Below are 21,365 nucleotides of genomic sequence, written 5' to 3'. Positions count from 1 at the left end.
CTGTCTTTGTATTTTTTAATTTTTTAAAAGGAAACCTCAGAATTTGCACTATTCAATTTTAGCTTTATCATCATAGGAATCCTTGGGCCTTAGGCCTCTTTTCTTCGCCTCTTTTTTTTGGGCTTTATGTGCCTCTTTTATGTGCCATCTCGCCTCTTTTGTGGGCTTTTTTTTTATTTTTTTTTATTTGTAAGTTCTCATAATTCACAACTATTAAATCATAAACAATTGAAAAGTGATAAACCTAAAAATATAATAATAGTAATAGAAATATTATTTAATATCAAAGACATAGGGCCTACTACCTAACCATCCTAACCATTGAACCCACTAGAGACAGAAAAATGATACAAGTATCCTCTACACCAGAACAATCAACACAATATCAGATATCCCTGACCCCCATTTTTTTTCATGGAATAATTAACTAACACAAAAGACAAATATAACAGCACAAACAAGATATCAAGACAGCATTTTCATTCGATTCTTAGCATTCTTTACAAGCTGACTTCAAGACTGGTGGCAATAATTCATATTTTGACTTCCATGCAGCAGCTTCTTGAGCAGGTTTGCTTATGAAAAGATGATGAACAGCATCTGTACTGCATGCATAGGTTATTATTGACCTAAAAGATTAATGTCAACTTCCCCTAAAGAAAAATGGGGCAATCTTTTTGAGCAGGCTTCCTCGTGAAAAGATATTGAACAGCATCTGTAGTGCATGCATAGACAATTCTTATTGTCAGCTGCCCTTAAAGAAAACTGACATTCTGGACCTGGTTATGTGGTATGCACGAAGGACTGTTTGGTCGCCTCGTTGTGGTCTCTGCATGGCCGTCTGGTTCATGCCCCGCAACTGCCATCACTTCCCTAAGCTCCTTTGAGGTGTAGACTACCAAGTAGATATCTGCAACTCTGTGATAGGCTTAAGACTTTAAATTAAAAGTTACGACCATTCCATGGCACCATTCCACCATGGCTGCTGCCAGTGCTGGCATGAGTTGAAGAAGAACATATGATATCAAGAAGTACAGCTCATATAATGGATCTATTAAATTAATGAAAGTCTAGATTTCTAGATTGACTAGACCTAGATCTATAGCTCTATAACTTGTAGTATAACTAATAACTAAACAGATTTGGATCTAGATTTAATATCTAGATCTAGCTAGCTCTAATTTGATCCTCGTGTGTACGTTTTTAGGAAGACTCGAAAAAACAATTTGTAAGGTGCATTCTTATTTAAATATTTTTTTCATGTATCTTAACTAGTTGCCATATATCCTAATATTGATCATAAATAAATAATTATGTTGAAAAAAAAACAACAAACAAACAAACAACATTGGTATAGTTTGTATCTAGTAGCCTACTTTGATTACGTTACTATTTTTATAATTTATTATTTAAATTAATATTATATTAAAAATCTAACATGTTACTAGGAGAGAATTTACTGTAGGCCTATTTATGATTGGAGTAACCGCTCTTTACATTCTTCATGCTAGAGTAATTATAGAACTGGATTATATCTTATATTTATCCCAAAAATAAAATTAAGATTTTAATAACGACAAATGCTATAAAAGTAGCAAATATAAAATTTTATAAAAATTTGTAGCATTAAAATTCTTAGAGTCAACTTTTTTTAAAATCGTTTTTTCTTTCTTTCAGTGGTCACCGTGGGGCTCTTATAGTTGGTGGACCCGACAGAGATGAGCCCTATTACGCCATGGTTCCTACGCTGCACAAGTAAACCTTTTCATGTCAAACCTTTGCCTGCATGGACAAACCCATCAGATGCTTTTAAACCAAAGAAGGCCTAGTATTAAGATTTTCTCCTTTTCCAAGCGTTACATCCATCTAAATGTCTGTCTAAAAACGTTACATCCATCTAAATGTCTGTCTAAAAGCGTTACATTCGTCTAAATGTCTGTCTCCAAGTGTTACACCCGTCTAAATGTCTGTCTCCAAGTGTTACATCCATCTAAATGTCTGTCTAAAAACGTTGCATCCGAATCAACATAGTGAAAGCTGGACATTTTAACACTCTATGCCGATGCCTTCCGGACGGAGGAAATGACCGCAAAAAGGAGGACATGTCCTTAAAATGTCCTTCTTTTGTCTGGTAGCCCTACCAGAGTCTCCCCGTACGACTACATGGCTATTTAATACATTCAGTAACATCTCAGTTGCAGGAGCTGTCGGAGAAAACGCTAAAATTGAAGGCACTAAAACCTAGTTGGGGTGCAGACTTTGTCGTCGAGCTTGACTACTGAAGGCAGCGGAGGATTGAAATTAGAGTAACCAACATGGAATTGACTTTTACTTTAAAGGCTGACAAGCTCCATCTGCTCGATTAGCTTTAGATCTATACGCAGCTAAGTTTCAAAGTAGACCTGAAGTCAACACAATAGCAGAATGACAGAAACCTAGATCACACTGAAGTCACTGTAAAAGTTTTCTCCCCTTTCTGAAAACTATTTTTGCCCTTTGTTCTGTTGACAGCTCTTCATGTCACATACTTGTCACACAAGGCAAACATCACACGGAGAGAGATGTGTGACACAATTCTTGCGTTGCCAATGTCATCAGACGAACCTGTTATCAAGAGTACAGTCCCTGCTGTCATTCACTAGCGCCCCCTATCGTTTATGTTCTCTTTTGGTTGTCATGGATACTGAGTCATCCCACCACATTTGTTTAAAATAGTGAACCCGCCATTTAAACATTCTAGATCTATTTCTTTCAAACTGACTGTCAGCTTTGGTTCTAATAGATGCAAAACTATGCCTTCCTGATCGAGTTGAATGCACTTCGGATTGTCGTGACGATTCTTCCGTGTTCGAACCCTACATGCTTCCATCCTGTGCCGTCCAGCAAGAGATTTGAACTAGGACGTATAATCTTTATCAACGAAAAGACACTACTTATAGAACTAGATCTATGTCTATGTCTTTCACTTTGAATGTGGTGTTCTGGTTCTATATAGCACAGCTATATCTATTTCTTTCACAATAACTGTCACGTTCTGGTTCAATATGGCACAAGGTCTTTTACACTAATTGTCATATCCTGGTTCTACATGGCACAATTAGATCTTTCTCACTAACTGTTATGTTCTGGTTCTATATGAAACAACTAGATCTTTCTCACTAACTGTTATGTTCTGGTTCTATATGAAACAACTAGATCTTTCTCACTAACTGTTATGTTCTGGTTCTATATGGCACAACTAGATCTTTCTCACTAACTGTTATGTTCTGGTTCTATATGGCACAACTAGATCTTTCTCACTAACTGTTATGTTCTGGTTCTATATGGCACAACTAGACCTTTCTCACTAACTGTTATGTTCTGGTTCTATATGACACAACTAGACCTTTGAAGACTTTAAATCTATTTCAAAAAGTTCTTTTATTAAAAAAATAAAATTAAAAAGTTTACCTGGCAGCGGTGGGATTTGAACCCACGCCTCCGAAGAGACTGGTGCCTAAAACCAGCGCCTTAGACCACTCGGCCACGCTACCTAGCTATAGGAATATGTGTGACATTTTCAATGAGCAATGAGTTTTTTTTTAAATAACACTCTGTTGTTCCTTCAGACATGGAGATTATTTCCTCATGGCCCGAACCTACTGCAGGACGGAAGGGGACTGCTACGGGGCAGAATTTGAATCCTGGACCATCGTCACGACAATTCAAAGCGCCTCTCACCTCGCCTATTCCTTTTGTCTTTTAGACCGTTGGGGCACCACGCAAGATTTGTCAATCCTCTCTGTCTTTTGCTTTGGATAAAATCTCATTCAATGGCAGGCCCGTCCATTCTTTTATGTTGTCTGCTTCTTCTTTTTTTCTGGTACTGTTCCCTGAAGGAAGGTCTTTGCGAGCCCCCGAAGGCCTTATACTATGGCCATAGAGTTTTAGTTTTCTTTTTTAAAGATAGTTAGTGGGTCCAATCACTGCAGTAACCCTGTCTCTAATCTCTTGGTTTGTGATGCGGTCTTTGAGTGTGGTACCTAGGATCCTTCTGTAGCATCTCAATTCTGTTGCTAGGATCCTCTTTTCTAGCTCTGCAGTCAGCGCCTACCATACGTACTAAGTAATGAAAGTACTTTGGACTCCCCGTTTGCAACGACATTACAACTTTTGGTCGTAACATCATCCTTCACCCCCCCCCCCTTTCCCACTTTCCAAGACGAAACATGAAAGTACAGTCCCTCTCTCAGACCATTCCGTCTAAAGGACAGATGATGTTTCTGTGGCCCACTGTTCACGAGGGTGTCATGTGGCCAGCTCAACGACCAAAGATGAAACGGATGGGCCAGATTTTTTTTTTCAACGTCTGGCGTGGATATGCCGATTTGAATCTAGTCTGATCATTGAAAGGACTCCTTAATGAAATAAAAACAACACGACAGAAACATTCACATAAATAGACACAACATAAAAAGTTCCTTGAGTGACTCACACCGCTTTCAATCTCAGGTCGAGAACAAACAAATATTTCTAATTGCATAGATTTATTATTGTTAGTCTAGAACTCTATCTATCAAAAATTTAATTACATGACTGATCCTAACTAATTGATACACTCAATATAAGATTTTTGTTTTCAAAAGTTTTTTTTTTTTTTTTTAAATTAATATATATATATTTTTATTTAGCACTAGAGAATCACATTTTCTAAGCATCTCTGTTTTTTGACCTAGTTGTTGTAGTTGGCAACATAAAAAATTTAAGTCATTGGTTAATATGCATGACTAAATGCATGACGCGTAGGACGTAATCATCTTCTTTTTTGAAGTAACGTCTGTATTATATAAGATAAGATAAGATAAAAAAAAACCCAATATAATAAACACCATAGACATAAATAAATATAGACTGGCCGAAGGAAGTAACTTCATGTAACTTGAAAACATGTATATCTATTGTATTCGGATTTCCGAATTCTGAAAAATTGCATGATCTTCATTCTTAGAGATTAAACAAAACTACACTGCCTCCTTATTTACAAATATATAGGTTTGTGGTTGAAATAGATATGAATACTTAACTTTTATACTGCTCATAAATGCTATATAATAAAGTACACAAAATTGCAAGTCACAAATTTTCGTTTCATAAAACTCTTTAATCGGCCAGTCTATACTTATTTATGCCTATGATAAACACACATGGTTCCTCTTTACCTTCTTCTGTTCAAACTCTATTCTACACTCACTTACGTAAGTTCTATAAATAACAGATACACACACACAAATATGTAAGTCCATGTCATTGAGTATGATTGAGTCTAACTAGATTCACAATTGGATACCAAATGATTGTGTGATTGTGAACTTTTGACATTACAAAAAAAAAAACAGTTCTAAATTTATTTTAGAAATTTTATTGGAAAATAAAAATAAAAAAAATCATGGCAGCGATGGGATTCGAACCCACGCCTCCGAAGAGACTGGTGCCTAAAACCAGCGCCTTAGACCACTCGGCCACGCTACCTCACTGACTAATAATGTTTAAAAACGACCCAATGTATTTGTAACATTTTTTTTAACACCACTATGTATGCGAAACAAGTGTCTGATAACCAAATGTCGCATGAGACATTTTTTTGGCCGGATAGTCTATTTATCTGTAAATCCAAATATCTGGTGGACCATTTGACAGCGAATCAGTGGCTTAGGCCGCATAGCATCCATGGTGCAAAGGGGTTCAATGAACTCGGGTCCACGACGATTAGTGTCCCACAGCCTGTGACGTAGCAACCATGGCGCAAAGGAATTCCTTGCAATTGGACCCTTGACTTACTTATAACAAATTGGGGTCTTTTTTTTAATGAGCCCTTGGAGATGGCACCATAATGTAAAAAAAATGCACTTTTGTAAAAAAAAAAAAAAAAGGAAAGCAATAATTGCTCCTTTCAGACCTTGCTATCTATGGGCAGATGTTATAAAGGTATCTATTTTTGTATCTAATTTTGTGTTCACGAGGGTGTCACGTTGCTAGCACAACGACCAACTTCCTCCATCTAATTTCAGCTGCCTTGGGTGGATGCCCTAATGATCCCGAAATTAAAAATCCCAGTCATAACCAGGATACGAAACCGAGACAACTAGGCTCAGAACCCAAACGCTTTATCACTCAGCCACAGCGCCTCTCGTCTGTATTAAAGGTTTCTTTGGAATACTGCATTTCAGAAGAATATTCTTATCTTATCTTATCTTATAGATTACAGACCCTTATATCATCAATATAAGATGAAACTAGAAGCATGATGACATTATATGATTTTTAAAAAATGTTTTTCACCTGAACTGGGCAGTAGCGAAATCCTTATGTTGATGTAGCAGACTGTCAAATGTTGCATTAAGTTTATTTTTAGATTGTATTTCTGCAGCGCAAGGTCATGGTTATATGCTGTTGACGAGTTTCAAGGAACGGAAACGCGCAAGTCCGTTTAGAATAAAAAAATTATTAATGCTTTCATTGGTTGAATATTTGCATCACGGCAAGTTAATTCCAGACCATAAAAGGAGCGGTGGAGAAACTCAGCGGTCGAGAGAGCTGATTGGTTGGTTCCAAATGCAGAGAGGCTTGGTAATAGTAAAAAGTATTTAAAGGACTGATATATTCTGTTGGGAGCTTAAACGACGACAGTAAATTTGCTTAAAATAAATTATATTGTACAGTGTGTATATTATTAAAGTGATTTCTAGTTCCAGAATTACAGCCTTTTATTCATTGTTACATAATTTCAGTTTTTTTTTTTAATTTATGGTTTACATTTGTATTTCCGGTATCCCGATATTGTTTGAGTGTTCAGTAGCTGTTTAAAAGGAGATATCTATACAAAATTATAACACCTGAAACGTGTTAGCTAGCTAGTTTAGTCAGTTTTAGTTGCGCACTTTGTTAGATCGACTGTGAACATACATTTTATAGTGACGACATAGACTTTGGGTTAGAGATTAGAATAGACTTTTAGAAATCAGTTACTGCTAGACTCTTGAGGGGTAAACATTGCTGTTAGTGACGGACTAGACTGTGGCCCATTCTGTATTAAAAGTTATTTAATCATCTTGAGTCAACTTGGTCATTTAGTCTTTGTTCCTGCTGGTACCTATGTATTCATTCTTGTGACGGATTAGCATGCGCCAAGAGCTCGCGATTGTAACACATCCTACAAGGTACTCATGCACGTAGTATAATAAAGTAACGTTAGAAATACGTCAAGAACATCTGATTTACACATGCATCCACTACAAACGCATCGTCTGATCAACACAATCTCATCGTACCATCAGGACATCATTGTCTAAATATAGCATCACATACAGCCTCAAATGTATATCGTCACAATAAGAAACAATTGCATCGATAGTTTGATTTAAACAATAATTGTGAAAAAAAAATTTTTGCATCTTCATTTTCGCTTCACAGATATCAGTGATGTACTCATTAGAGAAAAAAAGTAAAGTCTAACTTTAAGGATCTTGTGATCTATAGGGCAGATGATGTAAAAACATGTTTCTGTGGCCCACGCTTAACGAGGGGGTCATGTGGCCAGCACAACGACCAACCGCCTGTACTTTTCTCCAACTAATGTCAGGTACCCATTAGAGCTGGGTGGACTCAGGCGTCCAAAGATCCCAGAATTAAAATCCCAGTCTTCACCAAAATTCAAACCCGGGATCCCCGGTTTGGAAGCTAAGCGCTTTACCGCTCAGCCACCGCGTCAAGGTCTTTTAGAACTCTCCATATGCTCGTGGTGCGAAACAATGGCTCAAGCTACTTCCAACAGTCTCAACGTTCACGCAAACAAATTCAAGATCTTTTATCACTGACTCAAAGATTTATGTAGATTTAGAATTCTAGATGCTTATATTCCGTAGCCATCGACACCAAGATCAGACAGATGCGCTCCCTGGTCATGGCCACATTCTTATATGCTTGCGAATCTTGGACGCTGACTGCAGAACTAGAGATGAAGACCCTAGCAATGGAATTTAGATGCTACAGAAGGATTCTAGCAATGGAATTCAGATGCTACAGATGGATCCTAGCAATGGAATTCAGATGCTACAAAAGGATCCTAGCAATGGAATTCAGATGCTACAGAAGGATCCTAGCAATGGAATTCAGATGCTACAGAAGGATCCTAGCAATGGAATTCAGATGCTACAGAAGGATCCTAGCAATGGAATTCAGATGCTACAGAAGGATCCTAGCAATGGAATTCAGATGCTACAGAAGGATCCTAGCAATGGAATTCAGATGCTACAGAAGGATCCTAGGCATCAAATTTAAAGACCGCATCACAAACGAAGAGAAACGGGACTACTACAGCAATTGGACTGCAAACTATTGTAAAACAAGGTTACAAACACAGTTTTTGTGGAGACACAAACTCAAAATCGGCCCCGAAATAGCCCACCCAGGCAGGTAAAATGGCAGGTTTCAATATTCTCTTAAAGAATATCAGAATGAAATTCTATCAAAGAAAAAAGACAGAGAAGAATGAAGAAAAAAGGTTGACGGATCTTGTGCTGTGCCCCAGCGGTCAACAGACCAAAGGATAGGTGAAAGTGAATGTGAAGTTAGATGTGAACCTGGCCTAACTAATGTCTTATAATGAATATACAATTGTTTTGTAAAGGGACAATCTCTTATTCCTCAAGAGCAAAAAAGACATTTCGTATAAAAAAAAATCCTTTAGTTCCGTGTTTTATTATATTGCTGCATAGATGCAGTTCACGCGATAATATGAAAAAGTACTTATTAATTGTTGTTTTAAATTATGTCTAACTTATATGCATACTAAATAGATTTTTTCTCTTTAAAAAAAGTAAACATTTTTTTGTGTAAATGTAGTAGTTAGTATAACAGAACTTACTTAACATAGCAATACAAATGTAAAAAAAAAAAAAAAAAAAAAAAAATTTTGACAAAAAATCTAAAACCGTTTGCATAAATGTGAGGCGCGGTGGCTGAGCGGTAAAGCGCTTGGCTTCCGAACCGGGGGTCCCGGTTGAAGACTGGGATTTTCAACTTTGGAATCTTTGGGCGCCTCTGAGTCCACCCAGCTCTTATGGGTACCTGACATTAGTTGGGGAAAAGTAAAGGCAGTTGGTCGTTGTGCTGGTTACATGACACCCTCGTTAACCGTAGGCCACAAAAAACAGATGAACTTTACATCATCTGCCCTATAGACCACAAGGGGAACTAATTAGGCCAGGTTCTAACTTTACATTTACTTTCACCTATCCTTTGATCTGCTGGACCGTTGGGGCACTACACAAGATCTGTCAACCTTCTTTCTCCATTCTTATCTCTCATTTGTCTTTGATATAATTTCATTTGGATGTTCTTTCTGAAATTATTGAAGCCTGCCTGGGTGGACCACTTCGGGGGCCGATTTTAAGTTTGTGTTTCCAGTTTCCACACAAACTGTCTTTGTATTTTTTAATTTTTTAAAAGGAAACCTCAGAATTTGCACTATTCAATTTTAGCTTTATCATCATAGGAATCCTTGGGCCTTAGGCCTCTTTTCTTCGCCTCTTTTTTTTGGGCTTTATGTGCCTCTTTTATGTGCCATCTCGCCTCTTTTGTGGGCTTTTTTTTTTATTTTTTTTTATTTGTAAGTTCTCATAATTCACAACTATTAAATCATAAACAATTGAAAAGTGATAAACCTAAAAATATAATAATAGTAATAGAAATATTATTTAATATCAAAGACATAGGGCCTACTACCTAACCATCCTAACCATTGAACCCACTAGAGACAGAAAAATGATACAAGTATCCTCTACACCAGAACAATCAACACAATATCAGATATCCCTGACCCCCATTTTTTTTCATGGAATAATTAACTAACACAAAAGACAAATATAACAGCACAAACAAGATATCAAGACAGCATTTTCATTCGATTCTTAGCATTCTTTACAAGCTGACTTCAAGACTGGTGGCAATAATTCATATTTTGACTTCCATGCAGCAGCTTCTTGAGCAGGTTTGCTTATGAAAAGATGATGAACAGCATCTGTACTGCATGCATAGGTTATTATTGACCTAAAAGATTAATGTCAACTTCCCCTAAAGAAAAATGGGGCAATCTTTTTGAGCAGGCTTCCTCGTGAAAAGATATTGAACAGCATCTGTAGTGCATGCATAGACAATTCTTATTGTCAGCTGCCCTTAAAGAAAACTGACATTCTGGACCTGGTTATGTGGTATGCACGATGGACTGTTTGGTCGCCTCGTTGTGGTCTCTGCATGGCCGTCTGGTTCATGCCCCGCAACTGCCATCACTTCCCTAAGCTCCTTTGAGGTGTAGACTACCAAGTAGATATCTGCAACTCTGTGATAGGCTTAAGACTTTAAATTAAAAGTTACGACCATTCCATGGCACCATTCCACCATGGCTGCTGCCAGTGCTGGCATGAGTTGAAGAAGAACATATGATATCAAGAAGTACAGCTCATATAATGGATCTATTAAATTAATGAAAGTCTAGATTTCTAGATTGACTAGACCTAGATCTATAGCTCTATAACTTGTAGTATAACTAATAACTAAACAGATTTGGATCTAGATTTAATATCTAGATCTAGCTAGCTCTAATTTGATCCTCGTGTGTACGTTCTTAAGAGGACTCGAAAAAAAAAATTGTATGGTGCATTCTTATTTAAATATTTTTTTCATGTATCTTAACTAGTTGCCATATATCCTAATATTGATCATAAATAAATAATTATGTTGAAAAAAAAACAACAAACAAACAAACAACATTGGTATAGTTTGTATCTAGTAGCCTACTTTGATTACGTTACTATTTTTATAATTTATTATTTAAATTAATATTATATTAAAAATCTAACATGTTACTAGGAGAGAATTTACTGTAGGCCTATTTATGATTGGAGTAACCGCTCTTTACATTCTTCATGCTAGAGTAATTATAGAACTGGATTATATCTTATATTTATCCCAAAAATAAAATTAAGATTTTAATAACGACAAATGCTATAAAAGTAGCAAATATAAAATTTTATAAAAATTTGTAGCATTAAAATTCTTAAGAGTCAACTTTTTTTAAAATCGTTTTTTCTTTCTTTCAGTGGTCACCGTGGGGCTCTTATAGTTGGTGGACCCGACAGAGATGAGCCCTATTACGCCATGGTTCCTACGCTGCACAAGTAAACCTTTTCATGTCAAACCTTTGCCTGCATGGACAAACCCATCAGATGCTTTTAAACCAAAGAAGGCCTAGTATTAAGATTTTCTCCTTTTCCAAGCGTTACATCCATCTAAATGTCTGTCTACAAGTGTTACATCCGTCTAAATGTCTGTCTACAAGTGTTACACCCGTCTAAATGTCTGTCTCCAAGCGTTACATCCGTCTAAATGTCTGTCTACAAGTGTTACACCCGTCTAAATGTCTGTCTCCAAGTGTTACACCCGTCTAAATGTCTGTCTCCAAGTGTTACATCCGTCTAAATGTCTGTCTCCAAGTGTTACATCCGTTTAAATGTCTGTCTCCAAGTGTTACATCCGTCTAAATGTCTGTCTAAAAACGTTGCATCCGAATCAACATAGTGAAGGCTGGACATTTTAACACTCTATGCCGATGCCTGCCGGACGGAGGAAATGACCGCAAAAAGGAGGACATGTCCTTAAAATGTCCTTCTTTTGTCTGGAAGCCCTACCAGAGTCTCCCCGTACGACTACATGGCTATTTAATACATTCAGTAACATCTCAGTTGCAGGAGCTGTCGGAGAAAACGCTAAAATTGAAGGCACTAAAACCTTAGTTGGGGTCCAGACTTTGTCATCGAGGTTGACTACTGAAGGCAGCGGAGGATTGAAATTAGAGTAACCAACATGGAATTGACTTTTACTTTAAAGGCTGACAAGCTCCATCTGCTCGATTAGCTTTAGATCTATACGCAGCTAAGTTTCAAAGTAGACCTGAAGTCAACACAATAGCAGAATGACAGAAACCTAGATCACACTGAAGTCACTGTAAAAGTTTTCTCCCCTTTCTGAAAACTATTTTTGCCCTTTGTTCTGTTGACAGCTCTTCATGTCACATACTTGTCACACAAGGCAAACATCACACGAAGAGATGTGTGACACAATTCTTGCGTTGCCAATGTCATCAGACGAATCTGTTATCAAGAGTACAGTCCCTGCTGTCATTCACTAGCGCCCCCTGTCGTTTATGTTCTCTTTTGGTTGTCATGGATACTGCGTCATCCCACCACATTTGTTTAAAATAGTGAACCCGCTATTAAAACATTCTAGATCAATTTCTTTCAAACTGACTGTCAGCTTTGGTTCTAATAGGTGCAAAACTATGCCTTCCTGGTCGAGTTGAATGCATTTCGGATTGTCGTGACGATTGTTCTGTGTTCGAACCCTACTTGCTTCCATCCTCTGCCGTCCAGCAAGAGATTTGAACTAGGACGTACAATCTTTATCAACGAAAAGACACTACTTATAGAACTAGATCTATGTCTTTCACTTTGAATGTGGTCTTCTGGTTCTATATAGCACAGCTAGATCTATTTCTTTCATAATAACTGTCACGTTCTGGTTTAATATGGCACAAGGTCTTTTACACTCATTGTCATATTCTGGTTCTATATGGCACACAACACTGGTTCTATATGGCACTAGATTTTTCTCACTAACTGTCATGTCCTGGTTCTATATGGCACTAGATTTTTCTCACTAACTGTCATGTTCTGGTTCTATATGGCACAACTAGATTTTTCACACCAACTGTCATGTTCTGGTTCTATATGGCACAACGAGTGCCCCATGCCTCTGGACACCCTTGCGTCACTAAGTCACTCGAGTAGGGAAGGGGGCGATGGTCTGGGCGCCGAGGGAAACAGAAAGAGAGGGTGAGTAGAGGACACACGACCCACGTCCAACTTAATCAGTGCTATCAAATTCTATCAGGCACAGGTTTTTGGGTGCTTGAAACGATCGGGGGTAGGGGGTGGGACGGGAGATGCTAATCTCCCGAGGACAAGAGGGTTTGCAGACTTCTCCCAGGCGATTACGTGGCTGAGTGTTGAAAAGAAACTAAGGGAAGGCCTCTCCTCGCCCGCTGTATGATGAATTATGGCCTTACATGATTAGTCCTAACTAGAGCTTGTATTTTAAGACAAGAGAAATGACACAAGACTCGAGAGAATACCTACAGAGATGAAAGGAACTTGGGCGGATTTAGGCTAGACCTAGGCTCTTTCAAGAAAATGCATACTTAAAAAAAAAACAATTGGAAAATGAGATAAATTTAACGGGTAGGCTGAGATTTAAAAAAAATTTTAAAATTCCGCCCATGAGTTCAACAATTTCTCTAATGGGTACCTGACATTATTTTGGGGAAAGTAAAGGCGTTTAGTCGTTGTGCTGGCCTCGTTAACCGTCGGCCATAGAAACAGGTGACCTCTACATGGTCTGCCCTGTAGAACTCAATGACTACTTTACTATTGTATGTACACTAGGAATTGATACATTGTGAAGTTAGGAGTTGATGCTTCATATCACATTATCCATTGAACCAAGAAATTGTTTGATGTATCAAGACCTTGTTCAATCATATCCATCATTCTCAGTTTTCGATAATTAAAAAAAAAATTATTTTGTTTGCACTGACCTATGTAAACAGACTAATAGTTTTATATATTACATGTTGTACATTACTTATTTTTACTGCCACATTATTCTGTGTTTAGAAAAAAAAAATTTTAATTTTTTTTTACGAATTTATAAGGGTTTGTTCAAATATTTTTTGGAGGATTTTATAACATTCTCTCTCTCTCTGTTTCTAAGTCTCTATCTCTTTATAGATCTCTCTCTCTCTCTCTGTCTAGCTTTCTCTCTCTCTCTTTCTCTCCAACTCTTTCTCTCTCTCTAGCTTTCTTTCTCTCTCTCACTAGCTATCTCTCTCTCTCACTCTCTCTTTCTCGTTCCCTCAACTGTCTCTTTAAAAATCCCCCCTCTCTCTCTCCTTTTCTCTCTTTTTCCCCAATCTCTCTCTCTCTTTCTCCAATCTCTCTCTCTGTCTCTTTTCTCTCTTTTTCTCCAATCTCTCTCTCTTTCTCTCTCTCTATATATTTATCACACTCTCTCTTTCTCCTCCCCCCCCCCCAACTGTCTCTTTAAAAATCAACTCTCCCTCCCTCCTCTCTCTCTCTCCTAATGCTTCTCTCCCTCCTAACGCCAGCAGGAAACAATTAAAAGACGGTGCAAGTTTTTGATCGATATCTCTTCTAATTGTTTGAGAAAATGGACAAAAAATGGACAAAAAATGGACAAAAAAATGGACGTCTTTAGACGAAAAAAAAAATTAATTGGGAGCGCCATGAAGTGTTGGCCCTGGGAGGTCGGGGGGGGGGAGGGACAGCATAGAGCAACTTTTCATCCTTGAGAGAAGGAGGGCTGAAGGGTGAGCCCCATCACCAGTGAGCAGGGTCAAGGCTGGGTGGGGACGTGGCCAGTTCATCACATGCCGCCGCCCCCCCCACGTATCTTTCCACGCTAAATTCTGGTTCCAATAGCTGAGAACAAATGCTAATACTTGTAATTTAAGAAAATCAACAAAGAACAAAAGAAAGATTTATGGAATTTTCTTTTTTATCAAAGGTGGCGCATAAAGGGAGGCCTCATTGCACTCTTCAATGGCGGCACGTGTAGCTTAAAAAGGGAAAGGGAGGCCTGGGGGTAGTCTGAGTACGAAAAATCTCATAGGAATATTTAAAAAGTTAAAAAACAATATATCAACTATAACAACGGAACAATTTGTTTCTTCCATCAATTTCTCCTTTAGTATAAACGTAACAATGGACCTCATTCTCCAATCGTAAACAAACAACATTTAGCCACGTGGTGCTCTATCTCTTCTATATAATTTACGATCTAATGTTTAATTCATGATGTTTGTCACGTGACATTTTTTTTCCGTTGTTTTATCAATAAGATCACGTGACTAAATGTTGTTTGTTTACAATTGGTGAATGAGGTCCATTGAAACCAACACGCTTTTTTTTAAAATAGTGTAAAAAAAAAAAAATCTTTTTGTAAAGGGACGTAATCCACTTTTGATCTTGTGATGTCATGGGAAAAAAATATGATGACGTAATGTGGCTTAGAATGAAGTCGTGTTAATAAAAATAGACCGGAAGTTTCTATTCGAGATCGATCCAGTAAACACTACGTAAGCCACGCACCCAGAAGACGAGTCAAGAACAGTTCTATTCGGAATTTGTCTTGCAATAAATTGAAGGCAATGACTCAAGGAATTAAGGATGAAACAATTACACTGGTTTCATTATTAACTAAAACAATAAAGCAAAGAGTGACCATCATCAAATACAACACTCAGATCTGTCGCTTATTTCTGCTTTCAATACACACCATGGGCCAGATCCAGGGGCGGACTGGGTGTCGAAATCGGCCCTGGCATTTCTATTCAATCAGGCCCATAAATTGCATATAATATGATGGGCATCCAATTATAGGCATGCATGTCCTCAAAATCGGTATGTTGACTTTGAGTATCGATAACTGTACACATGCATAAAATGAGCTCTATATTTTTATCAGAAATATGGGCTTTATGTTGCTTTTTAATCGCTAAGTGTGTAGGCCTTAAAAGGATGAAGCCTACTAGTAACACTGTCTATGGATGTAGGCTTTTACTTTATTTCGGAAAATGTGTTAAATCAAATTAGTATTACACTGTAGAGAGATTTCTTTTAAACACGATGCCGCTTTTATAAGAGAATATTATAAAACCTTTGACAATTTAATACATCGTGGCATCCATGCGGCCCTTTCGGTGGCCTACCGGCCCATTTAGGTATCGGCCCACCGGGCATTAGCCCAAAATGCCCATATAGCCAGTCCGCCACTGGCCTGATCTGAACTGTCTCTTCTTGCGCATCTAAACATTGCGTTCAAAACGCATGCCGAGCAGTGCGCTAGTGCGCACCATAAGCGTCAGCTAAGATCAAAGTTATTATACAATTCTTGGATTTGTTTTGTGCTTCATTGGAGGACATGGACATTGCTGGATTGTATTATCACAACTGAAGCTGCACTCCATTGATCCAAATCACGTCTTGAATTTCAATTTAAAAAAAAACAAATTATAAAAGAAAAACATAAAAAATACTGTTAAAAACACAAAGGTTACATGAAGTGTAATGATACCAATTTGTTTGGATCAGTCGTGTAATTATATGTAGATATGACCTAGAAATATTTTTACCTATTGTTTTTTTATTTAGTTTTTATCTTTCTCAATGCGCTATGATACACGTGTCTGGAACAGTTGGGAAAGGGGGGAGGGAAGATGGGAGTATCTTGGTGAATGTTTACATGATCGCTTTTTTTTAAATACATAAAGAAATGTTCACTCAAAGCTAAAGATTCCTCAAGGGGACTAATTTAACTTATACCACCACATCTATCAAGCACGATTTCTTTTCCTTGTTCAAGATACCAGACAAAGAAATAATCACCAATAGTTAATTAACTATTCGTTAGGGCCTCCCTTTCACATATGCGGCATGAATGGAACACAATAATAAAAAAATAAAAAAAATGAAGGTCATTACCTGCTGATTGGTTGTTTGACTCGCAGTTGGCAATTCTTGAAGAGAAATTGTACTTTCAAAAGTTTGTCTGAAAAATGTCATCCTGACTTAGGGTACAGGTATTTTGACCATCACATTGCTTATGTCGCATTGATCATCACATAACTTATGGCGAGCTGACCGTCACATTGTAACATAACTTATGTCACTTTAACCTTTACTTTATAACATAACTCATGTCACTTTGACCTTCATATTATAACATAAATTGTGTCACTTTAACATTCACATAATAATAGAACTTGTGTCACTTTGACTTTCACATTATAACATCACTTGTGTCACTTTGGCATTCATATTATAACATAACTTGTGTCACCTTGACCTCCATATTATAACATAACTATTGTCACTTTGACCTTCATAGTATAACATAACTAATGTCACTTCAACCTTAATATTATATAATTACTTATGTCAATTCGACCTTCATATTATAAATAGCTCTTGTCCCTTCGACCTTTACTTGATACCATGACAGTCACTTTGACAATCACATACGAATAGGCGCATGGCCGTCACATTAGAGCACAACTTGTTTTGGCCCTTTGACGAAACACGTTCTAACAGAACTCATGGCGCTCTGACCCTAGCACTTTCTCAAGCGACTGTTGTAATATGTATTTATAAGGTAATCAAAGAGAGATAACAGATGAAATAGAATTAACATACACCTAGTCCGAGACCATTAGCGGCATCCGGAATCGAGCCGGGCTACCAATACTCTTAATAACCTTCAAGCAGAGGCGTAGTGAGCCAAACGTTCGCCAGAGGCAAGGTACTTTATTAGCGCCCACCTCCTCCATGTATCATGAACATATATAGGCACCTCTCTGTGTGTGCCCCCCCTCCCCACTTGTGGGTTTCGCCCGGGGCATCGTGCCCCCCCCACTATGCCTCTGGATTGTAGAATATGCTATAGTTAAGTACTCAGGATATTTTACACCGAATGTCGACCCTCGCCCATCTTTTTTTTTTTTATTTTCTTTAGTTGTACGTTGTTTTATTAATGAATATGGCCTCTGTGTGTGTGGCGCCCACCCCTGAGGGTAGCGCCCATGGCATCGTGCCCCCCTTGCCTCCCCACCCCTCACTACGCCTCTGCCTTCAAGACAAAACAATCACGAAGAACAAAGTTATGAAGCTTCTATGATGCGGAACTGTTTCCTCAAAGATTTCTAGCATGTCCACATTGTGATGACGAATGAGCACCGGAAGTAGGAAGTCGGGAAGGAGAGGCCCTTTCAGGTTTTTTTTTGTTTTTTCATGACATTTTTTTTTCACGTCCACCGTCCATCAAATTGACATTTATCCCTTTTTCTTTTTTCTTCATTTTGTTTCCCTCCCCAAGTTGTTAATTAGCTTCATTTCTTTCATTGCTTCGCCCCTCCTTGCACAGAGAGTCCCTTAGAGAATCCGGTGACGTCATCTTCATTTAAATATGACTGAAAAAGATACAATTGATGTCACAGAAACTAAATATACTATTTACATCACGTCTTTCCCATGCACATGAATTCACCAGAGTTGGCAACAAAATCTTTTTTTTTTTTTTTACACATTCAATTATGTTTGCGGATTTCGTTATTTAGTATCACTGCCAACTTTCTTCATGGCAAATAATCATTATTTTTTTTAAGGCTCTCATTACAAGAGCGGTCAGCACACTCAGCGTCTTGGGACTTTCGAGCTCTCGTCTGACTTCTGCGTGGTCGTCTGCAGACCTCGTTCCCAGATTCGCGGGAACAGGATTAGGACATCCATCAAAAGGCATGCACGTCACGATTCTGGTATTTTGTGCATTGTGCTCCCAAGTCAATCGTAGACAAGCACCGCTGTTGACGACTTCAATGACCTTTTTTTTTTCACTGGACGTTGGTAGGGAAGGGGGGAAGTTGAGGGGTGAGGCTACAATATCATTAGCCTGTAACACAGCAAACATCATTTGAATATACAGAGGTCAGTGCGAGGCTAGCCAGAATTAAATTAGTAGGAGGGAAAATGAAGTTTCGTACAAATTTGAGTTCATTTTTAAGCCAAGGCAAACATTTTGTAAATACCTTTTTTTTCAACCGAATTTTTTTAATATGAAGGTTTATGAATTTTAAGATCACGCGCAAGGCAATACACATAAACAAATAGCTTGATAACATCAAGTTGTGTTTTTTTTACTGTCTGTCTGTCTGGTAACAAATTTGTGCTCGTTATTTCTTCCACACCCATTCAAGGATCAAGTTGAAACTTCGCTGCACAATTATTCATGAATCAATAAAAAACAAAGTAACCAATTAGACGATTACTTACTGGTAGTTCATTATTTTGTTTAATAGCAACAAGAGAAAGTAATCCTTTTGTGTCGGCCCCTTGTCTATTCGAGTTTCACTACAATGCATATAACGATATTAATAAATGTAAAGTCATGTCATATCTGTGATGAAAGAAATAGAAGGCTTGTAGATCTAACATTAAATCTCATTTCCTTTATTTTCTTATATTCAATATATAAATTTTGTTTACCAATTTATATTTTGAAAACGTGGAGGCCTGATTCAAGGCTGAGGCCCAGTGCGGCGGCATCTTATCCAAAGGCCATAAATTCAGCATTGTGTTGATGTGGTTGGTTGATCAAATGTGTGGATGTTATCTGCGAGTTCGGTACTAACACATCCAACAGAACAATTAATACATAGATTGAATCAATCCAGATGTTAACTTTAACAACAATTTATTAAAGGGTAAGTGCTCAGTCTACGTGGATCTATATCACAAGTCTTTCTTCGTCCGGTCCGTCGATCCTTTTTTTTCGTTCTAACTTTTTAAATGATCTGTCTCGTCACTACGGAAATTTCCGATTAAACCCTAACTTCTACGCGCCTTGCTATAAAGCCATTACAGTATATAAAAAGAGTTGGGACTTGGGACTAGATATAGTGCTAGTTTTATTACATTTCAGTCGATACTTTTTATGATAAACAACCACCGTCCACTGCAACTGACCTATTTAAATTTAAAAACAGAAATTGACTACTATTCTTGATCTTACCCCACTGTAATGAAAATATGTCATTGGCTTGACCTCTAATTGCCACTTCTGCTGAGAATACTTTCGCCGTGGCTTTTGGCGGGAACAAAAGAGCGCATTCGTATTACATGGAACGCCCGCGTCTAAATTATTTAGAGCCATTCTTGATCGCCCCCAAAGACAGGGCCGTGTCAAGTTGTGATGGATCAAGTGGTCAGCTCGGCTGGACAGCCGTGTGAATTACACCTTTATTTAGTTGTCAGAACGGGGGGAAAATGCGACAATGAATGCTGAGATTGATTTGCCCCTGGCCACTTTGTGATCAAGTTTTGGGGGGTCAACCGTTATTTCGGAACGGGACATTTTTTGTCAAGAGAGGGGGAAAAAAAGGCAATATCATTAGAAAAATGAAGTTGTGAATAGGAAGCCAAATTAAATAAAAAAGAAAATTAGAAATGGCTCACAAAATAACATAAAAATTGTAAGGAAAATGGCGAAACAAAAAATTCTTAATTTTAATTTGGATAAAACTAAAAAAAAAAAAAGATGACAACATCAGTGGAGTATAATAAACAGACTCGAAGATAAAAAAAAAATTACATTTCTTATTCTATATGCTAAGACCGATTCGTACAAGATTCCTTCCTTGTACCATTAGAGTATGAAACGGGTTGCCTGAATCAGCCGGGAAAACCAATGAGTTGAAGTTTCTTATTAGAATGGTCAACTAGATTAACACTTGGATAGGAAATTATCTTCTGCTTTGAAGGAACGTCTGTGTGCAAAGAAATGACCAAACTGGACAGTATTAACTTCCTCCCCCGCAAAGATCAATCCTCAATCTTTCAACTAAAAACAGGACACACACCTCTGTTAAATTACCATCTTAACAAAATAAATCCCACTCACCTACCCCTTTGTAGACACTGCACCCATCCTTATGAAACTGTAAACCAAATCCTCTTTGAATGCCCCTCCCTAACCCACCTTAGGCAGACCCTACTACCACTACAGCCCAACATAACTAACACCCTGTACGGCAGTGCTGAACAACTAAAGAAAACTGCACACTATTTTTCTTTGGCACAGTCTGCAAAAGAGCTGACAGCTCAGCAGCAATAAAGCTGGCTAGAAGAATAGAGAAGAAGAAGGAATGTTTGTAATTTATCTTATCTTATGTTATCTTATAAACTACAGACGTTACTTCAAAAAAGAAGATGATTACGTCCTACGCGTCATGCATCTAGTCATGCATGTTAACCAATGACCTAAACTCTGCCAAGTCACTGGTTTTCCTGGCTAGCTAGGTTAGTCTGGAGAGGCAGCTGAGGTGGAGGATGCATGACCTTTTGCAGACCTTTCTATCTATGAACTATTGCTGCAGGTTAGTCTGGAGAGGCAGCTGAGGTGGAGGATGCATGACCTTTTGCAGACCTTTCTATCTATGAACTATTGCTGCAGGTTAGTCTGGAGAGGCATCTGAGGTGGAGGATGCATGACCTTTTGCAGACCTTTCTATCTATGAACTATTGCTGCAGGTTAGTCTGGAGAGGCAGCTGAGGTGGAGGATGCATGACCTTTTGCAGACCTTTCTATCTATGAACTATTGCTGCAGGTTAGTCTGGAGAGGCATCTGAGGTTGAGGGTACATG

At 38.0% G+C, this 21,365-nt stretch overlaps 2 non-coding genes across 2 annotated transcripts; both read right to left on the bottom strand.

The window, feature by feature from the left end:
* Window positions 1-3,451: 3,451 nt before the first annotated feature.
* Trnal-uag (transfer RNA leucine (anticodon UAG)) lies at window positions 3,452-3,533 on the bottom strand. Its single transcript has one exon. It is a non-coding gene; the product is annotated as a tRNA-Leu (tRNA).
* A 1,893-nt stretch (window positions 3,534-5,426) lies between these two features.
* Trnal-uag (transfer RNA leucine (anticodon UAG)) lies at window positions 5,427-5,508 on the bottom strand. Its single transcript has one exon. It is a non-coding gene; the product is annotated as a tRNA-Leu (tRNA).
* Window positions 5,509-21,365: the final 15,857 nt, after the last annotated feature.

The sequence above is a fragment of the Biomphalaria glabrata genome, chromosome 8 (genome assembly GCF_947242115.1).
Source record: "Biomphalaria glabrata chromosome 8, xgBioGlab47.1, whole genome shotgun sequence".
Lineage (NCBI taxonomy): Eukaryota > Metazoa > Mollusca > Gastropoda > Planorbidae > Biomphalaria > Biomphalaria glabrata.
This window is presented reverse-complemented; position numbering and strand designations above follow the sequence as displayed.